Here is a 19,792-nt window from a genome sequence, read left to right on the forward strand (position 1 = left end):
TTCCTAACCACTGCTTCCTTTTCAAGCCCCTCGACTCTTATAACTGCCAGCTGGTTTCTGTACAAATTGTAAATAGCCTATCGCTCCCTGTATTTTACCCCTGCCACCTTCAGAATTTGAAAGAGAGTTTTCCAGTCAACATTGTCAAAAGCTTTCTCTAAGTCTACAAATGCTAGAAACGTAGGTTTGCCTTTCCTTAATCTAGCTTCTAAGATAAGTCGTACGGTCAGTATTGCCTCACGTGTTCCAATATTTCTACGGAATCCAAACTGATCTTCCCCGAGGTCGGCTTCTACTAGTTTATCCTATTCGTCTGTAAGGAATTCGAGTTAGTATTTTGCAATTATGGCTTATTAAACTGATAGTTCGGTAATTTTCACATCTGTCAATACCTGCTTTCTTCGGGATTGGATTTATTGTATTCTTCTTGAAGTCTGAAAGAATTTCGCCTGTCTCATACATCTTGCTCACCTGATGGGAGAGTTTTGTCAGGACTGGCTGTCCCAAGACCGTCAGTTAAATTCCCACCATGTAGAATTAGGACCCACTAATGAGTAAGGTAGTGGGTTGTTTATGTATCAAATAGCTGTTTTGAATAAAGGATTTAAAAAGAAAAACACTTAATCTACACTACCTATCTATCTCTTTTACTTTTAATTAACTTCTGTGTTTGCTTACGCAAGGTTATCCAGGCAAGACTGTATGTTAAATCTCTGAAGCACAAGTTTTCAGCGAATGTAATTCCATAACGGACTGTGTGAAGAGATGAGCGGCTCGGCAGCGGCGCCTCTGAGGCGAGGGGAATGCTTGCGCTGCCTGCCCACGGACTGCTCGCTGGCCCCCAGCCGCCTCGCGGAAGCCCGTGTCGCAGCCTGCCCGGCTGTCGGCGTTATTAATGCGGCGCCCGCGGCCGGCCGCCGGCGTTTTCCCACGGCTCGACGCGCTGCGCCTGAGTTATTCGCAGCCCGAGGTGCCGGCGGTGGCGGCGGCGGCGGCGGCGACACCGCAGCCTGTCGCCGCTCTGGACGGGTTCTGGCCGCCGCGCCGCGCCGTCCTCTCGTAGGCCGCTGCTCTGGGTGCTCCGCTGTCGGAACTCGCGCCGGCGAGCGTGAGCAGAAAGCCACTGTTTACCAAAACCGTGCATTATCTAGCTGTTAGGAGTCTTTTTGCTTACTGACTGACGAGGCTCATCTCTTTAATCCGTATTGGCATTGAAACACACTTGCTTTTACTTACAAGGGAACCTCCCCATCGCACCCCCCTCCGATTTAGTTATAAGTTGGCACAGTGGATAGGCCTTGAGAAACTGAACACAGATCAATCGAGAAAACTGGAAGAAGTTGAGTGGAACTATGAAAAAAATAAGCAAAATATACAAACTGAGTAGTCCATGCGCGAGATAGGCAACATCAAGGATAATCTGAGCTCTGGAGCGCCGTGGTTCCGTGGCTAGCGTGAGCACCTACCGAAAGAGGGGTCCTTAGTTCAAATCTTCCCTCGAAAGAAAAGTTTAATTTTTTTATTTTCAGACAATTATCAAAGTTCAGGCTCTCACATATAATCAACTTCGCTCTTCAAAATTCCAGGACACGTTCAGATATGCTTGGGCATATGCAGGATTTGACGGTCTACACACGGAAAAATTTGAAAACGTTAAAAACATATGTTTTGACAGAGCACAGGGAAAACTGTGCGACTGTGAAACTGTTGCATTCATTTGTTGCAGTTTATGTGACAAACTCTTTTGTTTTTATCACTTTTTTGGGAGTGATTATCACATCCACAAGAAAACCTAAATCGGGTAAGGTAGAAGAATCTTTTTACCCATTCGCTAAGTGTACAAGTTAGGTGGGTCGACAACACATTCCTGTCATGCGACGCACATGCCGTCACCAGTGTCGTATAGAATATATCAGACGTGTTCTCCTGTGGAGAAATCGGTTGACCTTGCGATCAAATGTTTTCGGTTCCCATTGGAGAGGCACGTCCTTTCGTCTACTAATCGCACGGTTTTGCGGTGCGGTCGCAAAACACAGACGCTAAACTTATTACAGTGAACAGAGACGTCAATGAACGAAGGGACAGATCATAACTTAGCGAAAATAAAGAAAGTAAATTTTTCGTTAGAGGGAAGACTTGAAACAAGGACCTCTCGTTCCGCAGCTGCTCACGCTAACCACGGGACCACGGCGCTCCTGAGCTTATATATTCCTTGATGTTGAATATCTTGCGCATGGGCTACTCACTTTGTATATTTTGCTTATTTTTTTGATAGTTCCACACAACTTCTTCCTGTTTTCTCGATTGATCTGTGTTCAGTTTTTCAAGGCCTATCCACTGTGCCAACTTATAACTAAATCTGAGAGGGGGGGGGGGGGGGTGCGATGGGGAGGTTCCCTTGTTAGTAATTTGAAACTGTGTGCGAAACCTCTCGCTAGTAATCTGAAAAGTCGCGCTCTAAATTCCGATGACATCGTCACCCTTGTATTCTTATCTAGAAACAGCTTTGCTACCCTACCTTTGAACACTAACATATTGTTGTTGCAACAACAACACAATCGAAGCTGAATCTGACTATCTGTAAATGAAACTGAATACAAAGGATGTTTATCAACAATTACAGAATGATTTCCTCAACAAACAATCATTGCACAGCGCCTAACGGCTGCGTACTGAGACTGTGCTCTGTGGGTAAGGTATGTACTGAATTTATATGAAATTTTACTGATGAAAATTTTTCATAATTTCATTTCAGGAAGTTAGTTTCCGTCATACGATTGTTTCTTACATTGCAACGGATAATTCGAGTCTATTCTGTCCACACACTGCAAGAATATAGTGGCGAACTGCATGTACCTCAAATAAATCACTGAGCTGCAATCTGCCGTATCTTCCATTAATTTAGGCTGCTTTCGCAAATTAAACTACTGTTATTTGTTTAAACAATGCTGGTTACTGTCCACGCAATAGTACAAGGCGTGGCAATACGAATTTAATCAAAATTATTTTTCGTTGTTTAACGAGGGGGATAGGATTTGGTGGAAATTTTTTGTGTGAATAAAAGGGTATTTTGAAATTAGATTAGCACAGAAGTGATTCGTACTAACATGAATTGTAACTTTGCTCAGCGTTTTAATACACCACAACAATCACTTTTCCACACAATATTTACATTTAGTAAAATTTACTATTTGCTTTTATAAAGATATATTTTTAACTAACGTCGAAGGGAGGAAGCTAAGTAGAATACTAAACACGTGACTGATAATTCTCCCTGGATACCAACGCGTAGATTTTGTTACACAGTGAAATCTTTGCACTACAGTAATTACTCAGCAAGCGCTTCCAGCAATAAAAGCTCGGTGAAAATTACTTTCTTCAAAAAGTGTCGTCTCACTATAAGGTACTTTTATAAACCATCCTATGTCTTTAATCTTCAGTTACACATCGATCAGCATCTCAAATTAAATTCATTCTTTGTGTGGCACATTCCCCATCCAAGCTCCTCATTCTACAACGACCCAACACTCTCCCTCTCTCTCTGCAAGTGACTCACTCGCTTGCCCCAGGCAAAGAATACGTCTCACTCGGTTTAGATATGCCCGTAGTGGCAAACATACGAAACAACCAGATATTTATCATGATATATACAACTTTCATAGAGATTTCTCATTATATGTTCACCTTTCACTATATGACGTAACTGCTGTTGTATCAACAAACAACAAAACGTCGAACAACTCCCACTGAGGGACTAACGAATTATTCTGTTCGTTAGAAAACACGCTATAACAAGCAAGGACATGAAGGCCAATTACTCCTGCCGGGTCACCAGGTGAATCGCTTCTTTAGTTCCTACTCGAAGCTAGTGTGGTGTCGTGCGAAATAACACTCGCAACTGTGGGCACAATCCACACAGTTACGCTTGGTGAATATGCGGCGCATCAGGCAACTGAAGCATCCTACTGATCCGCTGATTTAGTCGAGGGACTCGAGTTAGCCACACTGCCCAGTCACATTAAAGTATCAAATTGGCAGTTCTATGTGACCTAAATTTTGTTACAAAGTCCTCTGTTTTGTGCAGAAGATGGTTAAACAATTGTTTTGTACTGATTTCTGCCTCATTCTAGTTTTGTATCAGATAATACTGAACTCTGTTTTGGCTGTAGCTACTTTCGAGTCATATTTTTAGTAGTTTACGATTTCTTCTGCATTTTGCGGTCGCTAGCTGCTACATTATGTATGTCCAGTGTACATTATCCTAGGATTGATTCATTGTGCTTGGTATTTACATTTACGTTATGCTTTTCAAGCCTTTCGTCGAAATGTTGTGGTATTTGTGTGCTCTGAGCGAATGTTCTCATTATTAGAGCGAGAGCTGGAAATGGTTTCGAGGTGTGTTGAGCCATTTTTGTTTTGGGGCTTCTGTTTAACTACTGCAGTTTATGTTACACCGATTTTCTTCGCTTATACTCTTTTTAGAACAGCATCCGATTTTGGTGGCCTTCGTGAAATTTACTACCGACGTAAGCATGACTCCAACGTAATTCTGCAAACCCATAAAAATACGATTATTTAAGGCTGACTGACTGCCAAATGTTTACTCAAGTGATTTGAGACAATGACGTTGAGGCAGGCCTTTGGAGAAATTGTATAAATTCATCCAACGTAAATTTTCAAGTAAAATTTCCATTATTTCACTTCACAGCTGTCTTTTAAAGATCGCTGTAAAAAATACACGAGCAGTTTCTGAGCAACCGCTGTCTTAACGATGGCAAAGATGCATTTTTTTCTGGTCTCAAGTCCGAAATACGGTTTCGTGTAGAACTCCACGCAATCGTACCCTGTGCAAGCTGCTTCATCTCTGAAGAAACACTGTAACCTACGTCCTCTGTAATCTGCTTAATACAGCAAAAACCTGGTCTCGTTCTAAAGCTTTTACTCCCAATCTTTCCTCTATTGCGAAATTATTCCTTGATGCCCCAGATTGTGTTTTTAGTCAAGATGAGGCATAAAACGCATTTTTACGCGATTAGATTCAGTACCTCTTCCTTAGTAATTCGATCTACTCACATTATTTTCAGCGTTCTTTTCTTGAAACGAATTTCAGACTCCTCTGTTTTCGACTACGCTGTTTATAGTCACGTCTCACTCCAGTATAAGGCTGCATTCAAATGGTTCAAATGGCTCTGAACACTATGGGACTTAACATCTATGGTCATCAGTCCCCTAGAACTTAGAACTACTTAAATCTAACTAACCTAAGGACATCACACCCATCCATGCCCGAGGCAGGATTCGAACCTGCGACCGTAGCAAGGCTGCATTCCAGACAAATGCTTTCAGAAAACTTTTCCTAATACTTAAATTTAGGTTACATGTTAACATACTTCCATTTTTATTAAAAACATTTTTTCGGTACTACAAGTCTGCAATTTATACTCCCTCCACACCTATTGCCGATACAGCTTCTGTTTCATTCTTCCGCACATAAGCCGTATTACTATTTTCCAAGCAAGATTAAACAAATTGAGAGTCATATAATATTTACACCTGTCAGCATAGGGTTTGTTTAAACTTGGAGAATTATTACATTCTTCTGGAAGTATGACTATATTCTCCCAGCACACAAATCATGCAAATGGTACGTTTTGTCGCGGCTGGCTCTATCCAAGACGTTTATAAGTATGAGGGAATGCCGTCTGTTCTAGGTGCCTTCTTTCGACTTAGGTCTTTAATACTCCGTCAGGTACTTCTCGAAGTTTACATCTCCCATTTCATCTTCCTCTTTACAAGCAACAAATGGCAAATTTTTAAACAATACCGCTTTGTCCAGCGGATCCAACGATAATGATCAACAGAGTGGCGCTAAATGTACTATACAACGCCTCGAGTGGGGCGCAGCTAGCGGTAACAGGCCTCTCGTCGGTAACCAACCACAAGTAACGAGCCGCACACATCTGCGCTGCCGGAGCCTTCGACATGCGTCTCCGATCGTGTCTGTATGCTTAAAAGTAAGACTTAAATAATTATCGTCCAAGTTCCTTACTGAAGTCTTTTTCCAAAAGATTCGTGACAGTAATGTACTCAAATTTAGTTTCACTCAGAAGTAGATATAACTTACGTTGCACGTCACAGTTTGGATTCCAGAAGGGTTGGTCGACTGAGAAAGCTATTTACAGATTAACCAAACATTACAAGTTTTAAATAATAAAATATGACTAGTTGGCACTTTTATGTTTTTTCCAATGTATTTGACTGCATATATCTTAGAAATACACTCAGAGGCAAAAAAAGGAAATACGGCGCACAACGAATGAATTATCCGAATGGGACGGAAATCAGTAGCTGTGATGTACAAGTACAGACAATCCAGTGATTATAATATCAAAAAAATGTCATCATTTGTTCGAGAGAAAGAGCTTCACAAAAAGAGTAAGTCAATTATGAATTGGTGCTGCTCTAGCCCTTATGCAAGCAGTTATTTGGCTTGGCCTTGATTGATAAAGTTGTTAGATATCCTTCTGAGGGATTAACTGCCTGTACAAGTGCTAGAGGTCCACCAATGCATAATTGACTTACTCAATTTGTGAAGCTCTTTCTCTCGAACAAATTATCAAATTTTTCTGAAACTGTAGTCATTTGTCTGTCTGTACATGTACCTCATATCTACCAATTTTCGTTCCATTCGGATAATTCCTTCGTTATGCGAGGTTTTTTTAATGTCTTTGACTTTATTTTAAGGACTTGATGACTTTACTAACAACAGTGTCTTCCCAGACATAGGGAACGTCTATTTTCAAAGAACAATTCAACAATTATTTGGAAAAGTTATTAGCAATTCCTTCTATTACTTTCTATCCTAGGGGTTTATAATAACACCCATATTTCAGGCAAAAGGTAGCAACTCTCCTTGGAGAATGTTAAGTGGAAGGTGATTCACAAATATTTGCGATGGTAGTGGATCTAGAATATAACCCTGTGGGACTTATTTCATAATTTCTCTCCAGTCACTAAAATTCTCTGCTTCCAACGTTGTTTACACTATTCAACATAACTTTTATCATTCTACTTCTGAGGTATAATTCAAATTCTACCTAAGAAATAGATAAATAAAAGTTTTGTTTAATAATTCAAATTATACCTAAGAATTAAAATCATAAAATCAATGTTGGAAGCAGAGAATTTTAGTGACTGGAGAGAAATTAAGAAGGAGGTCCCACAGGGTTTAATTCTGGCTCCACTACCATTGCAAATATATTTGAATCACCTTCCACTTAACATTCACCAAGGGGAGTTGCTACTTTTTGCATGCAGGATGAGTGTTATTATAAACACCTCAGAGGAAAGTAATAGAAGAAGTTGTTAATAACTTTTCCAAATAATTAAGGAATTATTCTCTGAAAATAGACTCTCCCTATGTTTGGGAAGACACTATATATTGAGTTCTGAACACTAAATACAATCATGCCAACAAATGATATAGCATACAATTAGGAGTTAGTAAACATGGTAGAGCGCTGCAAATTTATTGGGTGTGTTTGCATAATAATGAAAACTTGGACTAGCAGACGTATATTACTTAGCTGCTCAAACAGTTAAGTTTAGCTACTTTATTATTTTTATTATTCAAAGTCTCGTAAACAAACAGATCAACCACCTAACATATTTTGGATATTTCTACTCAATAATGTGTTATGGTATAATTTTATTGGCAACTGATCATTAAAAAGGAAATTACTCAGTGCGCATAAGCCGAAGTAAGAATAATAAGTTCTGTAGCTCTACGTTAATAATATACATTTTGATATTGAAATTCATGATAAAGAAACCCTCAAAATGTAAAGATTATATTGATAATCACACTTAACAACACTATAAACAATGAACTTCATTTTGTACTATTAAAGTTGTCAGTGGCTCAGAAAGGACTTCAAAAAGTTTAATGATTTTCCCAATGAGGTAAGACGTCTGACAGGTAGCAAAGCATGCTTTAAATGCATCCCCTGTAGTTTAGTCGGCATAAGAAGATCCCTGACACTTAGCAGCGCTGTTGCCCGCGTTCAGATGCGTAGCGCTAACTGTTGCACGAGCAAACAACAGTCGTGTATGTTGCGTCAGAGGCGTTCACATGACTGGTTAAGACTGGTGTACCAAGCCCCAGTGCCCGGGGCCCTACAACTGTCAGACATCTTCTTACACTGATTCGACTGCAAAAATCTTTCTTTTGAGCAATACCACCCATTCTATGGACGAATTTCTTTTAAGAATTGGCCGCTTATTATAAGAAACTAGTTTGTTTAGAGCAATGCTGACGAATAATATGTTAATTAATGTTGTACCTAATCATGTAAACCTATTATGTAAAACTGACTTTTTCCATATAATTTCGATAAAATTCTTTCAAATGTCCTCCAGAACGAGGAGCAAACTAACAAATCTACCTTCAACGATGATCTTGGCTTTTGCGACGCCGTAATGATAGACTTTCACTTTTCGATTGGGATGTAGTCTTATTTTCCAGCCCCTTGATGTTCTTGCTTGTTTTAGTGTGTTCTCTATAGGAGAGAGTAATTCATTCATTCTCTCACCGGGACTTGTTCAGTGCTTCGTTATTGTGACACTGCAACAGTGGTTATGCCACCCCACGTCGGCCGTTGCGGAAAAGCTGCTAACAGTAGCTCTGTAATCAGAAACAGGGAATGTCCAGCGACAATGTCTATCTTTTGCTTCTGTTTTCTGATTGGCTGAAAGGGCTACGTTTTAAACATTGACATGGAACGATGCTGCGTTTATAAATCGAGGATGTCGGCCGTCGCCGTCTTATGGGTGTGGTGGCAAGCCGTTAAACTCTAGTGTGTAAACTGTATCTTCGTTGTATATATGTGGGTTCTGTAGTCGGTGATCTTTCGATGCCAACCGACTGACTTAGTGCCATCTGAAAGACTGAGCGAATCCGAGGTGCGTTTCCCGGACGCGAGCGTCAGTTCCTGCGCAGGCAGTCTTGCGTGTTACTGAGCATAGCCCTTGTTATAAGAGAGATCTCAGAACATTTCGTGGAGCTAGTAGCTACAGGGGCGGTAGGGTTTTAGATGACAAGACGGACATGAGTAAGGTTATTACTTGTAAATAAATTTCGTTGTTTTCTCTGTCAGTCTGAGAGTTATGGTTTTCAAGTCACCTTTTTACTATGTTTCCTGTTAGCTGGTACGATAATTATAGATTTCAGCTGTTAATAGACAGCTGAAGGAGAAATATTGAGCTGTCAGTGGATGATCTTCGAAGTCCAGTGGTCGGATTATGGAATCGTACCTCAATGTGATTAGTTACCGACAGGGGTTTCAGTAATTGGCTTTGGAGTGGTGAGAGGGTAGCCCTGTTTCGTTGGTCAAAGCGAGGAGGGTGATAAATTATAGAAAACTTAATGTGTGTGTAAGAAGTTAATAGAAACAAATGATAAACGTAAAATTTTGAAAAATAATGAAATAACTGTAAAATCCCACATGACTGAATAGTTCAGAAAGATAGTCTAAACAGCTTATCATTCCTCCCTCCCCCCCCCTCAGGAAAAGGGAAAAAAGGAAAAAAAAGTGCCTTGACGTGAGATACAGGTACCCTCAAGCATTAAATTCAGCTATGCATGAGCGTTTACCTCTGAAAACGATTTGCTGCTGATGAATTCAGCACACTTTAACTGAAGCTCAAAAGTAGATTAATCTCAGCTCATGCAAGGAAGAGATCAAAAACTTCTACAAAGGAATTGCAAAATCCACACACAACATCCTAACAGGACAAGCAACTGGGATATACTCATACCAGCCGGTAACTAAGCAGCAATCTAGACTTGTGTGTTTCAAGATGAACCGAAACCAACATAGGTTCACGAAGCACATCCAACAAATTTATTGCTTGTTTTTTCGGCTACAATGGGCTTCCTGCGACCACTGCTCTAGAGAATCTAACAACAGATAAGCTGAAATGTATACAATTTGTTTGCCACAACTCGTCGATAAATCAGGAAAAACTATCGAAAAAGTTGCATCATTCTGCGTCACATCAACGCCAGCTGCTTCACGATACATCTCACACATCATTATCAGACGAAGAGAAACATCAAACCAATATTCCATTGCAGGCATTCATTTGTTTTATTGCCTAAGGTCTTCTTTTTGTTCCCTTCTGTAAAATAAAAAATTTACGTTGACAGCGATTTCTATCACATCGAGAAGCTGCTGAGTCTTTCCAGAACCATAGTTTTGAAGTTCTGACATAAGTTATTACATAGAATACAGCTATCCATAATGCAGTACTATCTAATAAATGCCTCACAAATATCCATTCATATCTTCATAAGGCTTCGAAGTGGTGCAAAGATACACCACTAGGTTTAAATATTCAGAAATGTGACATTGCTCACTTCACAAAACACAAAAAACTGGTGTCCTTTGATTACAACATTAGTGAGTCAGAACCGAAATGGGTCAGCTCACAAAAACATCACGGTATAATAATCTGTAGGAGTATGAAATGAAATGACCACATGCGCTCAGTCGTATCTCAAACAAGTGGTTGACTTCGGTTCATTGGCAACCTAGTGTGAGTTGTCTGTCGTCCACGAAGGAGACTGCTTACAAAACACCCGTACATTCCATCTGAAGTTTCCCAGTAACACACTGACCAGTTCACCAACCTGCTCTTTGAGGGGGTCTGACCCAACACATTCGCTTTCGTGTAGGCGATTTTATAGCAATCGACTTAGCAATCGACTGTGTGGTATGCGTGTGCCGGGTCGACCAGCACGTCGGGCCACCCAACCTGATAGCATCGAGACCAGTACCTCTGCCCCCCACTCCAGGCTCTTCCCTCCAGCATTGGCAGAGTGAAAGCTGCGTCTTCACTGGGCACAGATATAATATACCACACAGTCGTAATTTGACCAGAAATAAACAGATGGATCAGGAGAAGGCTCAGTAGTGGCGGAATGGCCACCCTCCAGTTCACCTGACTGCATGTGAGTACACTGCAACTCCTTCGCGAAACCTACCCGACTGCACTAACGGAGTATGGGATTGCAGGTAGTGGTCGGGGCAAGCAGAGAGAGGTCTCCGGTAAACCAGTGCACCTGCACCGCGCACGCGACCAGTGTGGTATCATCCCCACAAAGGCAAACGTGTCACGCCAAAACCGCTCTGGATGTGCGGAAGGAAGGGAGTGGGGGGCGGTATTGGGATCTTAGAATACTGTCCCCGTGTATGGGACCAACGCCAAAAAGAACTAACAGTAGATAATGAACTTGTACAAAGGAAGGTGGCAAGAATGGTCGCGACTTTGTTTGATTCATTGGAGAGAATCGCGAAAATGTTTGAAATATCTGAATGTGCAGACAGTTGAAGATAGAGGCCAATTATCGCACGGAAGCATATTCACTAAGTTTGAAGAACCAGTATTAAGTGAAGAAGATAGACCTTCTTTCCACTATGTATCGTTCGCATAGGGATCGTGAAGACAAGATTAGACTAGTTACAGAACGCACAGTAGGTTTTAAACAGTCACACTTCCCATGTTCCATCCGTGATTGGAACGGAAGGAGTTGTAACATTCGGTATCACACAAAGTCGTCTTTCCTATGCAGTTGACAATGGTCTGTAGAACATATATGCGGACGGAGATCGAAATTTAGAATGGAAAAAGGGAAAAAGTGTGACCCGTTTTAGTGCAAAAGCATGAAAATGTTGACAAATTTTAAGGAAGAATATTTTGAAAAACCGTAACACTATTGGTAGAGAAGTTATATTTCTCTTTCATTGGTTTTGTAAACGCTTTGTGTTTAAATTTTGGCGATTTCTGATTTAGGAAGGACGTTGTTAGTAGAAAGAAATCATATGTCACCGGATTATCCTATTGTCCGTGTGTCTAAAACTGTAGCGTGTTGCTCTAGCTACAGCTCAGAGACCTGTTGCTTAGTTCTAAAATTTACGAGATGGTGAAGTCAAGTAAACTATTCTATATCAGTAATGGAGCGTTTACTGCCGAAAAACACAAATTAAGTCCCTACCTAGTCTAACTCACTGACAATATGTATAGGTTTATGTACAACTGGTAACCATTTTGGGGTTGAATTATGTTAGCTGGAAACAGTTAATACAGCATAATAAAGTAGTCACAAAATTTCTTAACCTACCTTTTGTTGTCACTGAAGTACGCTGTTTCACTTTCATGCATGCCTACACTACATACAAATACTTTAAACCTTCCTGACAGTTAAATCTATACTGGAGGATAACAAATGTTTCTTCTTCAGAAGCGCATTCCTAGCAGTAGACATTCTACATTATATAACCTCTCTACTTAGACTTTCATCAGTTATTTTGCAGCCCAAACAGCAAAACTCATCTACCACTTTAAGTGTCCCATTTCTTAATCTAAATCCCTCAGCATCACCTGATCTTATTCGACTACATTCAATTATCCTCGTTTTGCTTTTGTTGATGTTCGTCTTATACCCTCTTTTCAAGACACTGTCAATACCGTTCAACTTTTATTCCGAGTCCTTTGCTCTCTCTGACAGAATTACAATGTCATCGGCAAACCTTAATGTTTTTATTTCTTCTCCGTAGATTTTAATTCCTACTACAAATCTTTCTTTTGTTTCCTTTACTGCTTGCTCAATATACAAATAGAGTATCTTCGGCGATTGGTTACAGCCCTGTCTCACTCTCTTCTCAACCACTGCTTCCTCTTCGGTCCCCTCGACTCTTATAACTGCCATCTGGTTCCTGTACAAACTTTAAACAGCCTTTCGCTCCCTGCATTTTAGCCCGGCCACCCTCAGAATTTGAAAGAGAGTGTTCCAGTCACCATTGTCAGAAGCTTTCTCTACGTCTACAAACACTACAAACGTTGGTTTGCCTTTCCTTAACCTCTCTTCTAAAATAAGTCGTAGGCTCAGTATTGCCTCACGTGCTCCAACATTTCTACGGAATCCAAACCGTCTTTCCCAAGGTCGGCTACTACCAGTTTTTCCATTCGTATGTAAGAATTCGTCTTGGTATTTGGCGTAATTATTAAACTGATAGTTTGGTTATATTCATAGCTGTTTAGAATTGGATTTATTATATTCTTCTTGAACTCTGACCATATTTCACCTGTCTCATACCTCCTACTCACCAGATGTAAGAGTTCTGTCATGGTTGACTTTCCAAAGGTTATCAGTAGTTGAAACAGAATGTTGTCTACTCCCGGGGCCATGTTTCTACTTAGGTCTTTCAGTGCTGTGTCTAATTCTTCACGCAGTGTCATGTCTCCCATCTCATCTTCATCTACGTCCTCTTCCATTTCCTTAATAATGCCCTCAAGTACATCTCCCTTATACAGATCCTCTGTATACTACTTCCACCTTTCTTTTTAACCTTCTTTGCATAGGAATTGTTTTCTATCTGAGCTCTTGAAATTAATACAGAGGGTTCTCTTTTCTTCCAAGGTCTCTTTAATTATCCTGTTGGCATCATCTGTCTTACATCTAGTGACATATGCTTTTACATTCTTACATTGGTCCTCTTTCCATTTCCTCGTAGTCATTCTGCACTCCCTGTCGATCTTATTTTTGAGACGTTTGTATTCCTTTTCGCCTGATTCACTTATTGCATTTTTGTATTTTCTCCTTTCATCAATTAAATTCAAAAATCTTATGTTATCCAAGGATTTCAACTAGCCCTCGTCTTTTTGCCTACTTAATCCTCTGCTCTCATCACTATTTCATCTCTCAAAGCAACAAATTCTTCTTCTACTGTATTTCTTTTCCCTGTGCATGTCAGTCGTTCCCTAATGCTCCCTCTGAAACTCTCTACAACCTCTGGTTCTTTCAGTTTATCCAGGTCCCATCTCCTTAAATTCCTAGCTTTTTGCAGTTTCTTCAGTTTTATTTTATAGTTCATTGCCAATAGATTGTGGTCAGAGTCCACATCTGCCCCTGGAAATGTCTTACAATTTAAAACCTCATTCCTAAATCTTTGTATTACCATTTTATAATCAATGTAAAACTATCGGGTGTCTCCAGGACTCTTCCACGTATACAACCTTCTTTCATGATTCTTAAACCAAGTGTTAGCGATGATTAAGTTATGCTTTGTGCAAATTTCTACCAGGCTGCTTCCTCTCTTACTGCTCACCCTCAGTCCGTATTCCCTACTACTTTTCCTTCTCTTCCTTTTCCTACTACCGAATTCCAGTCCACCATGCCTATTAAATTTTCGTCTCCCTTGACTATCAGGATAATTTGTTTTATCTCATCATACATTTTACAATCTCTTCATCATCTGCAGAGCTAGTTGGCATATGAACTTGTACTACTGTGTTACGCTTGGACTTCGAGACTATCTTGGCTACAATAATGCTTTCACTATGCTGTTCGTAGTAGCTTATCCGCTTTCCTATTTTTATTCTTCATTAAACCTACTCCTGCATTACCTCTATTCGATTTTGTATTTATAATCGTGTTTTCACCTGGCCAGAAGTCCCATTCCTCCGGCCACTGAGCTTCACTAATTCCCATTATATCTAAGTTCTATTTTACCCATTTCCCTATTTAAATTATCTAACCCACCTGCCCGATTAAGGGATCTGACATTCCACGCTCCGATCCATAGAAAGCCAGTTTTCTTTCTGCTGATAACGACATCCTCTTGAGTAGTCCCCGCCCGGATATCCGAATGGGGGACTATTTTACCTCCGGAATATTTTACCCAAGAGGAGGCCATCATCATTGAAGCACACAGTAAAGCCGAATGCCCTCGGGAAAAAATTACCGCTGTAATTTCCACTTGATTTCCGCCGTTCGCAGTACCAGCACAGCGATGCTGCTTTGGTTGTTATTAGAAGGCCAGTTTGGTCAATCATCTAGACTGTTGCCCCTGCAACTACTGAAAAGGCTGCTGCCCCTCTTCAGGAACCACTCGTTTGTCTGGCCTCTCAACGGATACCCCTCCGTTGTGGCTGCACCTACGGTACGGCTATCTGTATCGCTGAGGCACGCAAGCCTCCACACCAACGGCATGGTTTATGGGGAGCGGGGGCAGGATAAATAATAAATTAATAACATATAAATGAGTATATCAGATTTTCTATAACTCCCGAAATAAGACAGATTCAAAAAATCTAAGAGCGGTTTTGGAATCAACATAAAAATTCATTCAAGATGAGACATTTATATAGAAACTGTCAGTTTGAAATGCGTAAAAATCTAATTTTTTTAAAATTAGATGGGAGACAGGTTTATATATTAATACTTGCCACACGTATGGTTGCTCCTACATTGACCAACAACGAATTTAATACACAACCCAAAAAAACTCTTTCAGTTTAGTACAAATATTAAAAAATAGTCCTAGCTCTGACATCACACAGTTTAAACTGGTAGGGAAAGGGGTAACGTTGAGTATAGTTTTGGTAGACGCCGAACTTGACTTGCGAGTGAGTTGACGTTGTGGTACCTTACGGATACCAGCAGTGCTTTTAATTTTTATACATGCTAACTTAATGTAGCGTGGAAACATGTATAAAGGCGTTGATGTATATCATATCGGGTTTTGAGCATTGTTTTGTGATTCTACCTCAAAGGACAGAGAATGAATAAAGTGAAAATTTTAAATATTAATTGTTTGATAGGTGCGCCTCATCACATCTACAACAGCAGAAGTAAGATAATAACTGTTACCTCAGATTTCCTATTGTGTTGAAAGTCAGACGCAGAGCTCGTTGTTCTAGAGTGGAAATGCTCGGTGACTCAGGAGCATTAAAATATTAAATTGCATAGCAAGAAATAATTTGCATGATAATAGCAATGATAATCGGACTTCATAAATTCAAATGTAGACTGCAGGACTGACTTTTAAAACAAGTAAATATACTATAATGCGCAAAAGAATCCGAACGACATGAATTGTGATCCGTCTTATTTGCATGCAACCAACATAACGTAGCTGTCTTCTGGGTCCTCTAATCGCTTTGCGGTACAGTCGATCGACTATACAAATTGGATACCACGAGACACCACTAGACAACACTGTTCTTTAAGGCAATCAGTAGGATGTAACATCACACCATGATACTGCAAAAACTAGAAAAACACGTAATTAGAGATGAGTTAGTCCCTAACGCTTGTACAGGTTACAATGATTTTCAAAAGCGTTATCATCTCATTACATTCTGAAACAACTAACTATGGCACATAAACTATGTAGTAATCCTTAAACAAAGTAAATGTTTGCGTGAACAAGATATTCTGAGACATTGTCTGGACTAATAAAGGTCTATGACAGTTCGAAAATCCCAGTGACGATTGGGTTTTGCATAAACTGGTCGTTAAAGAAACTAGTTAAAGAAAACGCGACAAACAGCGGTAAACGCTCTGTAGAAACCGCAATATTAACGGAGTACAGTCAGTAATGTCACTGTACTAATTATTAATGAAGAATTATTTGCCCACTTGTCTTAACTATAAATGACATGACGAAATTATTTGGTTCTGGATCTGGACAGAAACCCAGCAGACGCAGTCACTAGTAACTAAAATACACTTTTGCACCTGCCCGGGACTTGATAAAGGCAACGATCATCAATGCTGACTAGCTGTAAAGAGGTGTCAAATACAAAGGTTTTCACCAGTATTAGTTAACACATCTGAACTTGAAACGAAATGACGAAAGTATTTCTACTACATAAAAATCATTATCGCCCTGTTAACTAACCATGAAAGACGATAAATATACTCTCTTTCACAAGTAACCAAGTATGCCTGTGCTGAAAATTGGAATGCTATGATTTAAAATGTTGTGACAGGATTTTCTGCCCAGCACGTTACCAGATTGTTAACTAAGTCAAATCATATGCTAGAAATCGAATTTATTTACCAGCAGCGAGCTGTATCAATATGAGGTGAGGGTGCAATTTGTTTTGCTTGCCTGGGAATCGAGCCCGGCGCGTACTGTCGCTGTTTCCATTCATAAATAGACTTTAAGTATCAACTGGTTGTTCACCAGTAGTGCCCTCTATCACACACCATAACACGGCTTGTGAGATGTAGATGAAACAATGTGTTATTCGCAGTTTATGAAATGTCTTTGTTGATGTTCACGTTTTGTATTCAGTGTCAAGTTGTGGTTTCATCTGTCTTATTACGTGTCAGCAGAAGTGCCAAAGAAATCCTACGTAATAAAAATTATTTTCACGTATTTAATAGCAAAAAGAATATTAGTTACTCATTCTGTTAACGGCGTCAGGTGATACTACAGAACCTAAGCGCTTCTGGAGACTAATTTTTTTTTTTAGTTTGCAGTTCTTATAAGACATAATAACAATGTCATGTTGTGGTTTCATCTGTTTTATTACGTGTCAGCAGAAGTGCCAAAGAAATCCTACGTAATAAAAATTATTTTCACGTATTTAATAGCAAAAAGAATATTATTTACCCATTCTGTTAACGGCGTCAGGTGAAACTACAAAACCTAATCGCTTCTGGAGACCATTTTTTTTTTTTTTTTTTTTAGTTTGCAGTTGTTATAAGAGACATAATAACAAAAATTGCTACGACAGCTACTTAAAAGAAGGGCCCCATAAATTATTCCCCCGATATTTATATCTCATGTTCAAGTAGCAATCGGTAGCTAATTGGCCTTTACGTCTGTTAATTCAGGTCCCCGTCAAAGTGGTAGCAACCGGCGCTAGCGTCAACGCCGGCCCTGCCACGTCTGTGTTGTGCGAGCTTGTCCTATGGTTACAAGCTGTAGAGACTTCCCGCATTAGCAGGCGTCTTCTGCCAGTCACCAATCGAATGGAGAATTGGCAACATTGCACCATACATTTGGCAGCAATGTGGCCATCTAATTACTTCCTGGACTGGTGTAAAAGTTTCCTTCTAAATTCAATCACTATTATCTTGTCATTCTCATTAAATAACCTGAATGATTCTCCCTTAGAGGATGATATAGAAGGTATCAAACGAGTAATTTTGATTCCAAGAAGCTCGTTTCAATAGAAACTGTAGCTGGTTTCGCTATTTACGTCGCTGTTTAGCTGACGAATCTACGACTGAAGCGACAAGGAGGGAAGGCTTTTTGCAGGTGGCTGCTCGCGTAGGGGTAAAGTGTTTGGACATGAAACTGCAAACTGCGCTTGCTGTCGGTTCAAATGCTGGTGGCAACAATGCTTTTTCCTCCTCTGTAAAATAGAATCTCAAAGGCAGATCAGCAATCAGTAAGGACATCGAATGAAAACCTCTCCGCCATTATATCGCTATCTCTATTCTCTAGTTCGTGGATGTATAGACACAACATTTACGGAATTGCACACATGTTAATCCATTTTTTCTGCTTCTGTCAATAATATTGACTTAAGTGTGGCACTGAATGATTTTTTTAACTTTCTGTTGCTAATTCGTAATGATCTGAGATATTTTGCCTTAAGAAGGCAGACTTTTTTGGACCGTGATCATGACAAGTTGTAATCAGTTTTTATTACTATATTGCATACAGCACTTGGTATTTTCGGTAGTTTATGAAACACGACACACAAAAATGAGGGAGGTATTAATCAGCATCAATGTAACTCCCATATGATTGACAACAGTCTGACCAAGTCATCTGTAAGGCATACACTTGACATTTACCGGCAGACATTAACATCCATGCATTTTGAATAGTGTTTTAACTCCAGACTTCACATTTCAAAGCATCGTTCCTAGGTGCAAATAAGTAAAGAAATGCAACACGATTTCTGCTCTCAAATAAAGGTTTCAGCAATTAATTTAATTTTAATGTTATTAATGAAGACTTGGATATTTCCGACATTAAATCTAAAGTATTCAGTATACATAGAAGGAACTACATAATTACTATGTTAGGGCAGATAGTTCTAAAAATGATCAAAGAGCATAAACCTTTCCTTCAGTCACATGTGTATTAGCAGCATAATGAAGACAATAATAGCAATCGTGACAGTAATCATCGAATTATCTGATAACCTCACCCGCTACAGTTGTATTTCTCAAACTAAAACATTAGTTGTCATAGAAAAAAATTCATATTGGCATCTAACCGGATCTACGAATACTATAATGGTCCTTATACCATGCAGCATTGAGATTACAATAACACCAGCATTAGAAACTAGCAAGTAATTAACCAGTTAATCGAGAGAACCGGATTTTTGCACAGGTTCAAGGCGCATCGTCGGCAACAACAACATAATCTGGACGTTGCCAACTGTGAGTTGCAGTGGTCTGTTGGGTTGATCGGAGTTTGATAATCGCCGGGTATAGGTTCGATTCTCACTCGTAATGTCCATTTTTAACATTCACGAAAAGATCTAATTCACTTATGGTAACGCCAAGTCCAGAACGTTAGGTCACACAGTGGTTCAGAACCCGCATTAAACACAATATCCCTTAACTACCAACAGCGTCAGAGCCTGTTTAAATGGCGTCATAACATAGGCGACAGCCGCCGCAGGCACAAACTTTGTCGCCAGTAAACTAGCACTAATAAGTTTATTTCATTTAATTTAGGAATAGTTATTTCGTTCACAGTGTTCATATTTAATTTAAACTTGAGAGGTTGCAATTTTTTGTCTTCGAGTGGAATTCAAATTCGGATCTCTAGGAGTGGAACGTAACTAGATTGCAATCCTGGTCCAGCACAAACATATTCGTTATTTCATTTACGACCTGGCATGTGCACACTGACCTACCACCAAAAAATAATTTGCATTTTTATTGTTTATTCATGAATAGTCAACAATA

This window comes from Schistocerca serialis, chromosome 7 (assembly GCF_023864345.2).
Source record: "Schistocerca serialis cubense isolate TAMUIC-IGC-003099 chromosome 7, iqSchSeri2.2, whole genome shotgun sequence".
NCBI classification, from domain to species: Eukaryota; Metazoa; Arthropoda; class Insecta; order Orthoptera; family Acrididae; genus Schistocerca; species Schistocerca serialis.